This window comes from Rhipicephalus microplus, chromosome X (assembly GCF_043290135.1).
Source record: "Rhipicephalus microplus isolate Deutch F79 chromosome X, USDA_Rmic, whole genome shotgun sequence".
In the NCBI taxonomy this organism is placed as follows: domain Eukaryota; kingdom Metazoa; phylum Arthropoda; class Arachnida; order Ixodida; family Ixodidae; genus Rhipicephalus; species Rhipicephalus microplus.
Genome location: NC_134710.1, coordinates 269,067,418 through 269,082,297, shown reverse-complemented (window position 1 = coordinate 269,082,297; position 14,880 = coordinate 269,067,418). Strand labels below are relative to the sequence as shown.

The window sequence follows — 14,880 nt, the reverse complement described above, 5'->3', positions numbered from 1 at the left end:
AAAAAAACCTTGGATATGTGCCAGCCGGAGATCATCAAGCGTTCGGAATTATCTGTGCAGAAAGCGATGTGATGGCATGCAGCAAGCCGACGAGATAAGTAGGCTGAATGGAGAATGCAAAGAGACAAGATGCGAGCTTGGCTCCTTCGTACAGGTAAGCTGTTCATTTTCATGCATGCGTTTAAATTTACAGAAATTGCTCGTTAACGTCCAACAGTAATATTCATAGCGTGAGCTGAAGACCAAAATTTCTTTCAGAGCCTCATGAATGTGAGACAAACGATGAACCATCCATCCATGTGGACGGAAATGAGCACCTTAAGGTATGCCTCTTCAGGTTTCACCTTCTTGTCAAGGAGACGACAACTGCCCGACTGAACTCAACAGCGACGAAGAAGAGTGCTCTACTATGAAGACCTTAAGCTGCGCACCGAGTGACGATGACCCTTCGCGGTCATTGCCGTCCGACGACCATCACACTGACAGGCGCACCAGGCTTATGCATGGCCCTATTCAACCTCGGTTCGATTACTACCCGCAAAAAGAGACAGCAGACGATACGCGAAGGTTTTGCGCACGCTGGTACGACGAGTTTAGCTGGCTTCAATATAGCATCGAGAAAGACGCTGCGTTTTGCTTTTACTTGCGTGCTCTTCCGCAGCACAGTCCAACGTGGAAGGGTCGTTCAGATCCATCATTCGTCTCCGTGGGCTTCAACAGACGGAAGAAAGCCGTAGAGAAGGTCAGGATTCATGAAAAATCCGAAAGTCACTTAAAAAGCATCCTGTGTTGGAACTATTACAGGAAATGTAAACCGGTGGGTGAATTGATGCATGTCGTTTTGAGAGAAGAAAAACGAAAAATAAACCTAAAATTTTTACGGGGTATTGTTGACGGTGTGATTCTAGTTGCGAAGGGTGGCAGGCCTTTTAGAGTGCATAAAGAAAGCAAGGAAAGCACAGAAAAAAAGTCTGTTCTTAGAGATTGTTAATCTCTTGAATCAATACCATCCTGTCTTGAAAACTCATCTTCACTCTGGACCCAAAAACGCTTTGCACACCTAACAATAGAACGCAGAACGACCTCATTTGAGTATCTGCATGCTGTGATGATGTAATCAGTAGGGAAGACAGGCTCAAGTTTGTGCAGTGGCGTTCGCCACCCTAGCGGAGAGAGGGCAAAGCTCCAGTCGCTCGGATGGGTCGCGCTTGCTTAGTTTTCCCATTGTGCGCTGTAAAAGGTAGGAAGTTGATGGCATCCCACCGCTGCCATCAGTTGTTAAGGGCTCGATAGTAGGTACGGCGGGTTTTTTTTAGGGTAGCTGGATTCCCGCCATCGTCCGCATAGCCGATCTTCGCCAGTGAGGGACGCGTTGGGAGAGAAAGAACGAAGGTTTACTCACATTATAGATGAAAAATAGGAACTGTACAGAGATCCAGAAGATCCCGCATCATGTACAACAGAAATTCAGTTCATGATCCAGCTCATGATTCAGCACATGATTCCGCTCTTATTTAGAAAAATGCTTCGGCTTTTATGGCCCACCGTCTCCTTAAACGGAGGTCCGAAGGAGGCAGTGAGCACTCTCGCCACAAATCAGGTGACGAAGTCTCAATGGTCCACCCACCAGAAAGGGTGCAGATATTGCACCACTCGGCTAGGCAAAACGGTCCAATAGTAGCACGAGCGCACCACACAATTGCGCCCCCCCCCCTTGAAGGCACCACAGGGCAAGGAGGTAGAGTCCGGAGAAGGAATGTTGAGCTCCTCCGGGGATACGGTCGCTGACCCGAATGTCAGTAGCGGTCCACGGCTGTTTTCAGCTACAGGCTCTCGGAACTCTCACGAACATGGCAGTCCAAACGCTCGACCCCTGAGAATTGATTGATTTGTGGGGTTTAACGTCCCAAAGCCACCATATGATTATGAGAGATGCCGTAGTGGATGGCTCCGGAAATTTCGACCACCTGGGGTTCTTTAACGTGCACCCAAATCTGAGTACACGGGCCTACACCATTTCCGCCTCCATCGGAAATGCAGCCGCCAAAGCCGGGATTTAATCCCGCGACCAGTGGGTCGACCCCTGAGAACGGCTTCTTCGACGCGTTCCCACGCTTCCTGGTGGTCGGTGCGTTGCGATGGCCTCGCGTAGATGACAAAAGCCGAGTCGAGAGGTTGACTTAATGAGACCAGCCACAGTGGCGCCGTAACACGCTGTTCGAGCCCGTTCAACAAAAGGCTTGTCTCGCGAAGCTTTCGTTGAGACCCGACTGCTTCCTGGAACATCTACAGGACAGCATCTTGCAGACTGGGCGCCGATGGGGTTGAAAGCATCTCTATCAGACCATATTACGCACAATGGCGTCTGCCTAGATGAACTGCCGGGCCAAACGTAACAGCGCACCGAGGACGTGTTCCTTGGGGCTTTTATCTCGCATTTCGCACGCGCTACGGGCGCAGTGCCTTCGTCATCCTGGAAAGTAACCACACACTCCTGTTGCATTGCGAGCTGCTACAAAAGTTTAAAAATGAAAAGAGCTGCAAACTATCCTTGAAGTTCTACGTTTCCGATATAAGCAGTGCGAAGAGCAAAGACATCAAGAGTGAAATATGGCAGTTCGTCGATACTTCCGCGGTCTTGTCAAGTAGAATAATTTTTTTCATGCACGATATTACCAACTATTAACGGGGATACCGTGATGGTTAGATTGTAAACTGAAGCTACGGCGAATAGGCAATCGCTGTAGATTTCGAGATTGGGCACCGGCTTTCCGAGACAATTATGCTGTAATGCGAAAGCAGCTGAGCTTGCTAGCCTAATACACCACTGTTAAAATACCGTAACGTGATCCACGCAAGTGTTTTATTCAGCTGATGGCTGTAGACTTTTCGTCGCCACTAATTGCCAACAGATGTATGCTGCGTGTTCGCGCTGAGCGTTTATACGTACAGGTCTTGCAAGGAACACCCACCGATAAGTTAGCAGGGTTGCGATGCTAGGATTGAAGTCGTGAGTTCGATTCCGGCATAAGCCAGCTGCATTTATATGGGAGCGAAACGTAGTAACACTATGCTTAGATTCAGGAGTAATAATGGCAGGCAAGGCGTGTTAATTTTGCATATTTCAAGCATATGGTGTAATGACGCTCAATGCAAACAGAAGTGGCGCTCGGTGTGTGTACACCCTCTGTTCGTTGTCGTCGTCGCGCCTTACACTTCAAATAGATTTAGGTACACGTTAAAAAGTTCGGGTGTTCGGAATCATTTTGGAGTCTCACACCAGCGTGCTTCCTAATTATATCATGGGTTTGGTACTTAAAATTTTATATTGCCACATTCCCTCCTCGGGTTGTGTTATCGCCCCGTTTTACTGCCAGTGATTCTCAGCGCAAACAGCGCCTGCAGTGTTCGAGAAGCTTCAAGACTGCAGTAGATCACTTTGTTAAGATTACGCCCACTTCGCGAACATTGCAGATTATTCTGGAACGTACGTCGGCGCTAGCGATAACGCTAGAATATTCGATAGCACGTGGACAAACGCTGACGCGCCTCACGACTTGCCAGATGATCCATAGAGTATATCACATAAAAATGACAAGAGGGGTCACTCAGGCCAAAAACGGTGGTGCTGCGCAGCTTCACGCCAGCCATAAAATGGCAGCACATCACTCACTGCTTCAAAGAAACACGCGTACTATTTATGAAAGACGATAGATAGTCTTTCTTGGGGACCTTCGACGGAAAAGTTTTGGTCTGTCTGTCTGTCTATACATTTGTCTGTTTGTCGACTCTTAACGGTATCGGGTACTTGAAACAGCTGACCCCACCCACAGCGCCCACCAATGTTGCTCAAGGTTGAGCATTCATGCTTGTGCAATGTCAATTAAAAAAAGCAATTATTGCGCATGCCTGCGGCACTATAAGAAGACGTATATAATCTGCATGTGCGTCTTTTACTAGAAAAGGCATACACAAGTAATTTTAAGGACCGTAGCGCTTATCACGCTGCCCTGACCATGCAACGCTTGCACGGAAAGGCGAGTGTTTCCAACGCTTTGCTAAGACGCGATGGTGATGGCACTTACCCGTCGCCTTGCGTTCTACACCTTATAACCTCTGAGATGGGCGCGCACATCCGTCTCACAGCCACGCGCTTTGTTTTCTTAGAAAGCTGCCAGATGACACTCATGTTTCACGTGTGACGTGACTTGATGCACTCGTTCGCCTCCGCTGCATGCTCGGGGCACTCTAACGAAGCGCCTCCAGAATACCAATAACTGATTTTCTTGCACAGAACATCAAATAAATGTCTTGTTCACTTTCTCCACACGCAAGACTATCGTCTTTCGACGACATTTGCAGATTAAAATTCAGATACGGGGCCAATATTTTACTACGGTACCTTTTCTAGTGCATTATACGTCTACATGTTTTTGCAACTGTGATTGTGGCGTGCATCTGTCTTTATTGTCTGCGATTGTACGGTGCGATATTTACAGGTTTACAAGTTCTGGAAATTTTTACGCCCCATCACGTTGCTCTAGTGGCTAAGGTACTTGGCTGCTGACCCGCAGGTCACGGGATCGAATCCCGGCTGCGACAGCTGCATTTTCGATGGAGGCGAGAAGCCCGTGTGCTTAGATTTGTGTGCACGTTAAATAACACCAGGTGGTCGAAATTTCCGAAGGCCTATAGCGCCTCTCATAATCATATGGAGGTTTTGGAACGTTAAACACCACATACCAATCATTGCCGGGCTGAGGTCAGGCATGAATCGGATGCGAGAGAAGTGGACACTGTGTTGACGCGACGGCGACGTTGTCACGCTCCGTGTTCATGAGCATTTAAAGCAGTGAAGAAGTACGGACAGCAGAAAGGAGACGCCATAAAATATTGCTACAGAGATTGCTCCTACGAATCATTTTACGAAGAAAACCAACGGGACGTTATGTAAGCGTATACAGTGCCTCGCAACCAACAAGACGCTATGTGGGCGTCTACAGTGCCCCGCAACCAACGAGACGCTATGTGGGCGTCTACAGTGCCTCGACACCAACGCGACGCTATGAGGGCGTCTATACAGTGCCTCGCGCGTGCTCACACCTCTTGACACAAAGCAGCGCATGCCTCTGGTGCACGAGCCCGAGCCGGGAAGACTGACCTAGTTGTTGTTCAGAAAGGGACACGTAGGCGGAACGCTTTTAGCAGACTCCCCTTACAAAAATCCTATATATGCACTTATATAAAAATCCCCATATATGGCTACATCAGGAATTGGGCATATCTGGCCCATATATGGAATCCCCATATATGGGCCGTATATAACTTGATATGTCCAAATCCTGATATAGCCATATATGGGCCTTATATCCCCATATATGGGTGTTGCTGTATATGGCCATATATGGCTATATATAGAAGCATCCATATAAGGTCTTATATGGATGCTCTCATATATGGCCTTATATGGATACCTTTATATAAAGCCATTCAAATGATTCATCTATATTAGTTCAGCTTGTGTCACCGGCAAAAAATATAGCTGCTCAAATCATTCTTCAGCTAGAAATATACCTGTTTGTTGAAAGGTCTGCATGCAGCCACTATCATCTCCTAAACAAAGGCAGTACATACCCCCTGAACATTCTTGTTCAATTAAGTTATCCTCAATATATCTCAAGTTATTCTCAACAACTATTTGCTAGAATGTAACTTGGCATCATATCTAAAGCTTGTGGTGGGCACATGTCACTGTTAGTCCACTTTTCCTGAAGAGACACATTCTTTGTGCTTAAATATATTGCTTACTTATCGACACTTTTTTATCTATTTATTTCATTACCCACAGCAGCAATTGGCATTACATTGAGGGAGCATTTACGAAAAGTAGAATACAAAAATACATAGCCAAACAAATAATCAAAGTCACCTGAATCACAATCTGCAAGAGAAATTCATATATAAATCGGAACATGTTCTAACATATAAATCGGAACAATTCTAACATGAAATAAAACAAATATTTGGGAGTGTAGAGGCAATGCTAGAAGGCAGCTGGTTCCATCTTGTAATTTTCTTTTGGTAAAAAATCATTTTGAAACACGTCAGTCTTGCATGCGATTATTCTTATCTTGAACCTATGGTCAACACGGTCTGAGACATAGTACGGTGCAAGTAAATATTCCGCTTTATCGATTGCGACTTGACAAAAATAAATAGCATAAAAGAACCCAATTTGAGTTTCGTAAAGATATCTTTCACAGTGTGTTATGTTTAAAACTTTTCTCGTGTGTCAATGGAGCGTCCATAGTCAGTCAAAACGAAATATTGACTTGCTATTGACCGTATGAACTGCGTGTGCATTGAATAACTTAAATGAGTTGATAATCAACTTTTAAAGAGTTCGGTCGAAAGTGATTGGTATGCAAGCTTGTTATGTACAAGTATTGTGACTAATAACCTATAGAACGACTGCTAAAACTGGTGTCTATAGGTCTCTGTGTGCGTGGGAACGGAGGCATTTAACAATATTTCTTGCCAACGGGACACTAAAAATGTACTTTGTAAACGTAATCGACTTTCCATTTTGCCAATAATGCATCATTAATGTAACAGTGGTAAAGAGCTCATTCTGCAAAAATTCCGGTGTAGGCATCAGTGGCTCTCCGTGAAAAATCGTCTTGTCAATGATCGAAAATTGAGAGAATGCAAATAAAACAAATATTATAAATTTTCGGATATGAGTGATGATCGAAATCATGCAGGCAATTTGCATGGCATGCAAATGCTCTACAACACAGCTATGCATCTGCTTGGAAATAAAGCATGAATAACTTCCTCTTGTTGTAAATGCAAGGAAAATAACTGTCATGCTTAACAAATACATGTATCCTGCATACAGGTTTCACAACCAAACATTTAATATCGCAGCTATATTGCATGATACAAGCGTGCATTGTCATCAAGCATCACAACACGTTATTACCAACGTGACTTCGCGGTCTAAAGACAGCCAACCATTACAAAAGGCACACTGGTTACTGCACGTATTCTCTCACGACTGCGTAGTGGGTGCATAAAGTTCTAAAACATTTTACACACATTATATTGAGAAGAACGTTCTGCTGGGCGAGTTGGTACTTCATCTTAACTTAGTTGCGCGAAAAAATTTGAAGTGTGAAAGGAAGACACCTGGACACAGCGCACACTAACAACTGAAACTTCATTGGAGAAAACAGACATATGTATGCGGTTACGACAACACGTGAGGTGGAAAAAAAATGATTAAATGAGCAGACATCTGATCATTTTCTTTCACAGTGTGAACATCGTGTGATGGACGGCACTGCGCTGTCATGTGGGAAGTATTATTTAGAATTTATTTATATAATTGTAGATCACAAAGCTTCTCTAAAGGAATTAACAACCATTCTCTAACCAATCATCATATTGTTGAGAGTGTGGCTGCACGCCCTTGTTTGGAATACGGTAGTTAAAGCTAGATTTAGTGACACGGTATAGCGCGGGAAATCGGAGAGGCGTATTTCATAAACAAAGCTGGGGATTCATGTGTCACGTAACTCTCACTTATGTTGCTTGCTACTGAGGTAGCTTTCCTGGAAGCGCATCATTTATACAATCTGTCTGCTCATCTAATCCTTTTCTTTCACCGCACGTGTTCTTGTAACCGCATATATACGTATGTCTGTTTTCTCCAACAATGTTTCAGTTGTCAGTGTGTGCTGCATCTAGGTGTGTTCCTTTTGTATTTTAATATTTTCGCGCAACTCAGTAATTACATAATATTTCTTGTTCTTTAAACTGTGTTACCCGTTTTTTACACAAAATGCAGTCATGTGCGAAACCTTCATTGAGACACTTTCAACCTTCTCAATTACGCAGTACTATTCCACAATTAAATTTGTTCAAGTAGCATCATGCAATAAAGAGTACACACTAAGTGATTGAATTACACACAAGAAACATGATCGATACTGCTATCACGTTCAACTGTGAAAAACGGAGCTTAACGGTCCCCCAGTTTTTTCACACAGTAGCAAGTTCTAATGCATCATACGATTTTATTTGTCGGCTTGCGTAAAAATATCTACAGTGCTCACGGATTAAAACGTGACATCACATTATTTTGTGTAACTATGTATGCGGGTATGCGCAGTTCCTCAAGATAACCACGCGATGTTGCGACATCAGTAACGATAATGTCGCCTGTGATGTACGCATTCCAGTCAAATTTACACTTATATCACCCTGATTGTAGATGGCGGAAACGAAATTACGGGCTATTCTTAAGTTTTTCCATTTGGATCCGTGACATTGCACCCTGGTTTGAAGAATCAAACTAGCAACAAAATTTTAACTGCGTGTCCTTATCAAAACACACGTAAATATAAAAACAAGTGGAACGTAGACGAAGAAAGATAAATTCAAACGCAAGACAAATTCAAACGTGGGCTCATAAATCTCATGACACCCTTGGAGTTGGAGATATGCAACTCTTTTTCATTTGTAATTGCGCAGGTTGTAATTTATCCTTGGTTTTTCCTCAAGCGTTAAAATGAGAAAAATACAACACAAGTATATTTACATCAATATACACAAAACCAACATTTTCCTGACGTAGATTTTTTTATTAAATAGAGCACTGTCTGGATCAAGTGAAAAAAAAGAAAGTGTTGTCATATCGCTTAAACAAAACAGCCTAATGACGTAACCACGATTAGCATAAAGTTATTTACTCAGCAAGCATGCAATGTGGTATGTTTTCGAGTTATCATAATATTTATGAACAACGTGCGAAGGTAATGAAAATGAACTTACCTTAACATTTAACCGAGACTTGTCTTTAAAGGAGCCTGTTAATCCTGATAACCTATTCACACCTTAAAGCCACCACGTCCATTCGTACTGCTTTAGGAAGAAGTTTCTAAGGAACGCTTGCCCGCAAGCGTGGGTATCCATTTTCTTCTCGCACGAAAAGTTGACGATCGCCAATCCAGCAGCGTACAGACGCACACGCACACAAAAACACTTCCACGTCCGTCCACAATTTTGCCACGTACAGCGAAGTAGATTCCTGAGAGCTGCGCGATTATCTTGTGTAAATTGGAGCAGTAGTTGAACACGAAATAAGAGCAAAAGGAATGAAAATTAACAAACTCGATCAGCACAGCACCCATGACTCCAGCGAGCAAAAAAAAAAAACAACAATGACGCGGACGGATACAGTGCACGCAGGCTTGACAATGAATATTGCAATGGACGCTACATTACTCCTTGAGATCAATGATTTACGCACTTTTCACTAGAACTAAATTTTCCTGAGCTTATTGGCGAACGACGTTTCATTTTTTAACTATTATTGACGCAATGTTATTACCATACGACTGAATGTTTGTGCAAACTATTTTCTTCGTCGTTACTTGAAATGGGCCGCGGCACTCTCTTTCCTGCTCTGTCCACAGACTGGTGTAAGCCACGGCAGGGCTTCACGGTGCCTACGTGCGCTCCTTCAAACAACTTTCTACGAATTGTCCACCCATCCGATGGGCGCCCTTTTTTGTATTTTTTTTACTGTGCGCACCCCTAGCAGTCAGGCGAGTTTTTTCGTACAATGGACTTCAACTTCCTTCCGCGGGCCCAGAAAGCTGCACGTGCAAGTCCTTTGAGACAGGCATTCCGCGGAGCTGAAATCGCTGCTTCGTGTACGCTGGCTACGAAGACGCGTTTCAGCCGAATTATCATCTTATTTCGCAAGCATTTATAATGATAATAATAATATTCAATCAACCAATAATCAATCAATCATTTTTTAACCTGCCCAAGAACAACCATGGGGTCTTTCATGCTGGCGCGCGCGAAAAGAAAACAAAAACAAACAATACATTACAGACTGTCCACAGAAATGCAAATCAATAAAAAGAGCAAAGACGAGCAGTCGAAAAGAAATCAACGCACACTGAAAACAACAAATAAAAGAGTAGATATTCATGGAATGAGACTGAAAAATAATGTAGAATATACATAACCGTGCCGAAGGCTTCCTGAAAGACGGAAAAGGGAAGAATCTGTGCATGTGCGAAGCTACGTTAGGACAGGGCAGCCCTCACTGACAAAAAGAAAATGACTGTAGACTATGAAAAACATAACGAATTGAGAAAGTTGACGTTTGATAGACTCAGTATTCTGCAAAGGATAGAGTGTTGAAAGAAGCTGGCAGGTACATGCAACGGTCGATTCTCTCTCGATAACTTACGCGGAGTTTCAAAATTATTACAACCGAGAAGGGCAGAATATCTCACCCTGAACTAGCTTGTAAAGAAATAACAGCTCAGCGCGATTTTGCCGGCCGTTAACTGATGGCAAATATAATATTCTAGCAGTGTTGAAAGGATTCTAGTGAAACAATGAGGGTAAATGCTTATGAAATTTTTCTGGACTCACTCAGTGGCGCTACTGCTGAATATAGCAGGGCCATTCCAAATCAAATATGCATATGTACTCAAATTGACGACGACATATCGCGGTGTACAATTTGTAGAAGGCTGTAGGAGAACCGGATTCTCGCGAGATGTTGAGCCAACAGGAAGAGAATGAAGGCCTCGCATGGCAGCACATTTAATGCAAGTAGAAAAAATTCAGCATGCTATCAAAAAGAACACCAAGATAACTGATCTCATAAAACTTACATAACGACACAGTATGACAGCATATGAATTCGCTGTTGGACGTTTTGCGAAATACAACAACAACAACAACAACATTATTAATAATAATAATAATAATAATAATAATAATACACTCATATCATTCTGACATGTCCGAAAATATCTAGCCACATTGAATGAAATGCCAGTGTCCGGGTGCCCATGAATCTCTATACGCGAGTGTACACTTGTCAGTTTGGTGGGTATGTACCGGCATACATATCTTATAAGTGCACTACCGTGTTGGTGTTGAAAGGATATGTTCGCAAGCAGTTTGAATCGTTACGCGCCTGCACAGCAAGGGGCTGTTTACATAATGTAGAGTTTGGCTTAGGTATCACGCCAGCCCGCAAAAAATGTGTCATACTAATTGTATTCACAAGGCAATGTTTAGGCTAATCCTGATGATGGCACGTGCGCTTTAGTGACCTCGACCAAGTAATGACACACCGACTCAAAATAGAAGTTTTGTGAATTCGGCAGCCTACGTTAAATGTTGCTATAAAGCTTCAGCATTTCATTACATTGTCCAATAAATATGTATCACATGTGAGTCAGCTGCACCTTTTTTAACGTACATGTCTATGACGTGAGATTTATTTGACGCTTGCAAAAAACATTACACTAAATTAATTGTTCACTTGTGCAATCATAAAATTTTCGATAAATTTACTATGTGCACAGCCAGGAACATTATATGTAGCCAAAGGAAACGCAAGATATATTTTTGCAATAAATTAGTACAACTTCCATCTTGAATGTAATCATAATGGTGCTTGGAAGTTTCATTCACGTAAGTTCTTTTTGTTTTTGAAAATACTCCCTGAAACATTGCACTGCGCATGCAATTATAGTAAATGGCTGCTGAAAGCAATCGCAGATGAGGGGTCAACAGGATTAATAGAAATCTTGTTATATGAAGGGAGCATATAGCCATCAAAACTTTCAAATAATCAGGAATTTTGTCCACCGATGTGGAAGCTAAAAGCGCATTGAAATTACTATTTCTTGCTGCCACTTTAAACAATGCATTAATGTGAACAATATAAGTTGCATGCCTTTTGTCTTTACACAATACTATATAGGATTGCTCTATAATAATAGCGAGGTTCGGAAGCTTCAATACGTTTTGTGACTTGACACGATTCCTTCCTCGTAAAACATGTCTGCTCTTGTATACATTATTTACGTCGTATTAATTGCAACTTCTTGTTTCAAACCTAAATGCCATGAAAAATGTACGAGTTAAATTACACGAATGCATGCATATATGCATTCAACTGAGTTGCAACTATCACGTACACAAAGCTGACCTGAAATTTCGGTTTTTTTGCACGGCAGAAACAACATATATATTTAATACTCCTATTGGTATGAAAAATAAGCAGGTCAGCTTTGTGTACAAATTGTTATATATTACAATTCGCATAAAAGTGCGATCACGGTGCTAAATATATACGTGGTTCATCCCAAATAAGAGAGCACTTTTACATATAAGGATCCACTTGATATGTTATATATGGTGTGGCCGTGCCTTATTTGGCCGGATTTGACTCCTTATATGGGCCAACCGCGTCATATATGGCCGTATATAACCCCATACATGAACCGACTCCGCCAGATATACAACCATATATGCTTATATGTGGCCACATATGCTGCCATATATGCCTATATATGGCCACATATGCTGCCATATATGCTTATATATGGCCAGATATAACTTATATATGGGCCATGTATGGCGTTTCCGTAAGGGTCTTCTTTGTCACATAGCTACTTTTCTGGGCACAAGTTCGCCCTCAATAAATCATTGTGTGTGTGTTCCCCCTCTTGCATTACGTGACATTCTGGTGGAGGTGCGGGGTATGATTGGAAGTCCTCTTGGCGCAAGAGAAAGAAGCCCTGACCCCCAGCGATTGGAGCCTGGCGAACTTACTCCAGTACACCAGCGTTCAAGCCGCCGCCTACGAGGTGAGTCACCTGAATTCGGACTCACTCGTCCAGCAACACGGGCAAAGGTAACAGCCAATCTCAGAAAAATGGCCAATCCAGCTTCAACATCTCAACTCATCGTGTCTCCCCCATGCTTACCGGAACCCTTCCACAGTGACGCGCACAAAGATGTGGAAGACTGGCTAGAGCATTTAGAACGGGTCGCAAGGACCAATGCCTGGGATGAGGCGAGGAAATTGAGTCGCGTGTACTTTTCGTTGGAGGATGGAGCGAGAATATATGGTTTGAGAACCACAAAGGGGCAATAGCGACATGGGAAGACTTTCGGCAGCATTTGCTTGCTGCATATGCCAACACGGATCGCCGGGAAAGGGCAGAAAATGCCCTTCAATCAAGAAACCAATGCACGAACGAGAGTGTCAGCATGTATATCGAGAACATGTCCCGCCTCTTCGAACGTGTCGATGCGAACATGACCGAAGAAAGAAAGTGCGCCATTTGATGCGTGAAGTCAAACAGGACTTTTTTGCAGGCCTGGTTCGCAATCCTCCACGTACCGTTGCTGAATCCCACACAGAAGCCACGACCATAGAAAGAGCATTGCAGCAGCGTGCCCGTCACTACCATCGGGATGCTAGTAGTGAGCCCGCGGACGTCCTTTTGGCAAAGCGAGACAACAGTAACGAGACAGCTGGTGCGTTCCATCATAAAAGAGGAGCTTCAAAACATTCTGCAACCACAAGTTATGCCAACAGTTTCATCCCTCACATCCGTCATCCGTGCTGAAGTTCGGCACGCCATCCTTCAGCCGGAACCAGAAGTTCAGCCTCTTCGACTTCAACAAGCACTGCAGGAACGCTATGTACCAACGTACGCAGACGCTTTACGCCAACATGCCGTCCACAAAGCCTCGTTCGCGACTCCCGGTGCCCGCAAGTCAGCTTCGCCCAGCTCACCTTTTCTTGGAGAGCAGATACCACGGAAAAGCGATGTGTGGCGCACACCTGACAGGACACCGCTCTGTTTTCACTGCGGAGAAGCTGGACATCTTTACCGACACTGTCCATACCGAAGGGTCGGTCTCCGTGGGTTTTCTGTGTATGCTCTATGCCCGCGTAATGGTGAAAGGCCTATAGAAATAGAGGAGAACCTTTCAAGGCAGAGATCTCCAGCCGCTAGCTTCCAGCACCAGCCAAGGTCATCAGCACCAAATTGTTATCGATCGCCAAGTCAGCGACGTTCAAGTTCACCACCAAATTTACGAAACCATCGGTCAACGAGCCCGCGTTAGGAAAACTGAAGCCAGCGACCTGGGGAGGCAGGGCCGCTGATGTCCGACAGAGCAAAGATCCTCCGTCAAGGCCCCAGCGAAGCAGCGACGAGCAGAAAACTACGACGAATATAATTAAAGAAAAAAAATCGCCACGCCGCGGTGGTCTATAGTGGCTAAGGTACTCGGCTGCTGACCCGCAGGTCGCGGGTTCGAATCCCGGCTGCGGCGGCTGCATTTCCAATGGAGGCGGAAATGTTGTAGGCCCGTGTGCTCAGATTTGGGCGCACGTTAAAGAACCCCAGGTGGTCGAAATTTCCGGAGCCCTCCACTACGGCGTCTCTCATAATCATATGGTGGTTTTGGGACGTTAAACCCAACACATCAAAGAAAAAAATTCTTCAGACTTGCGTATTACAATGAACGGGTGGGAATTTAACGTATTGGTTGATACGGATGCCTATCATTCAGTCGTAAACTATGCAATCGCAAAAGATTTGAAGAAAGTTTCGACGTCATGGAGTGGATCAAAAGTACGCACGGCTAGGGGCCATCTGATAACACCTATGGGAAGATACACCGCCAGGAACGGCATTCAGGGTGCTACTTATGTCGCTGGTTTCCTAGTTCTGCCAGAATGCTCGAGAGACGTAATAATTGGGATGGATTTCCTGCTAGCTAACAGCGCCATAATAAACCTGCAGAATTCTAGTATTTATTTCTCGACAAAGCTGGCCATAGACGAGGAGACAGGAAGTTCTGCGTTGCGTGTTATCGACGGCGACGTAACCGTGCCACCGCGATGCAGCATCCTGGTTGGCGTAAGGAATGACGCATTCGTCGACTCTGAAGGAATAGTGGATGGCAATGTCGAGCTGCTGCTAAAGAAAGGCATTTGCATAGCTCGAGGCATTATTCACTTACGTGGTG

At 44.0% G+C, this 14,880-nt stretch overlaps 1 pseudogene; it reads left to right on the top strand.

Moving 5' to 3' along the window:
- The first annotated feature begins 325 nt into the window (after positions 1-325).
- On the top strand, positions 326-1,064 carry LOC142775255 (zinc finger MYM-type protein 1-like; annotated as a pseudogene).
- Positions 1,065-14,880: the final 13,816 nt, after the last annotated feature.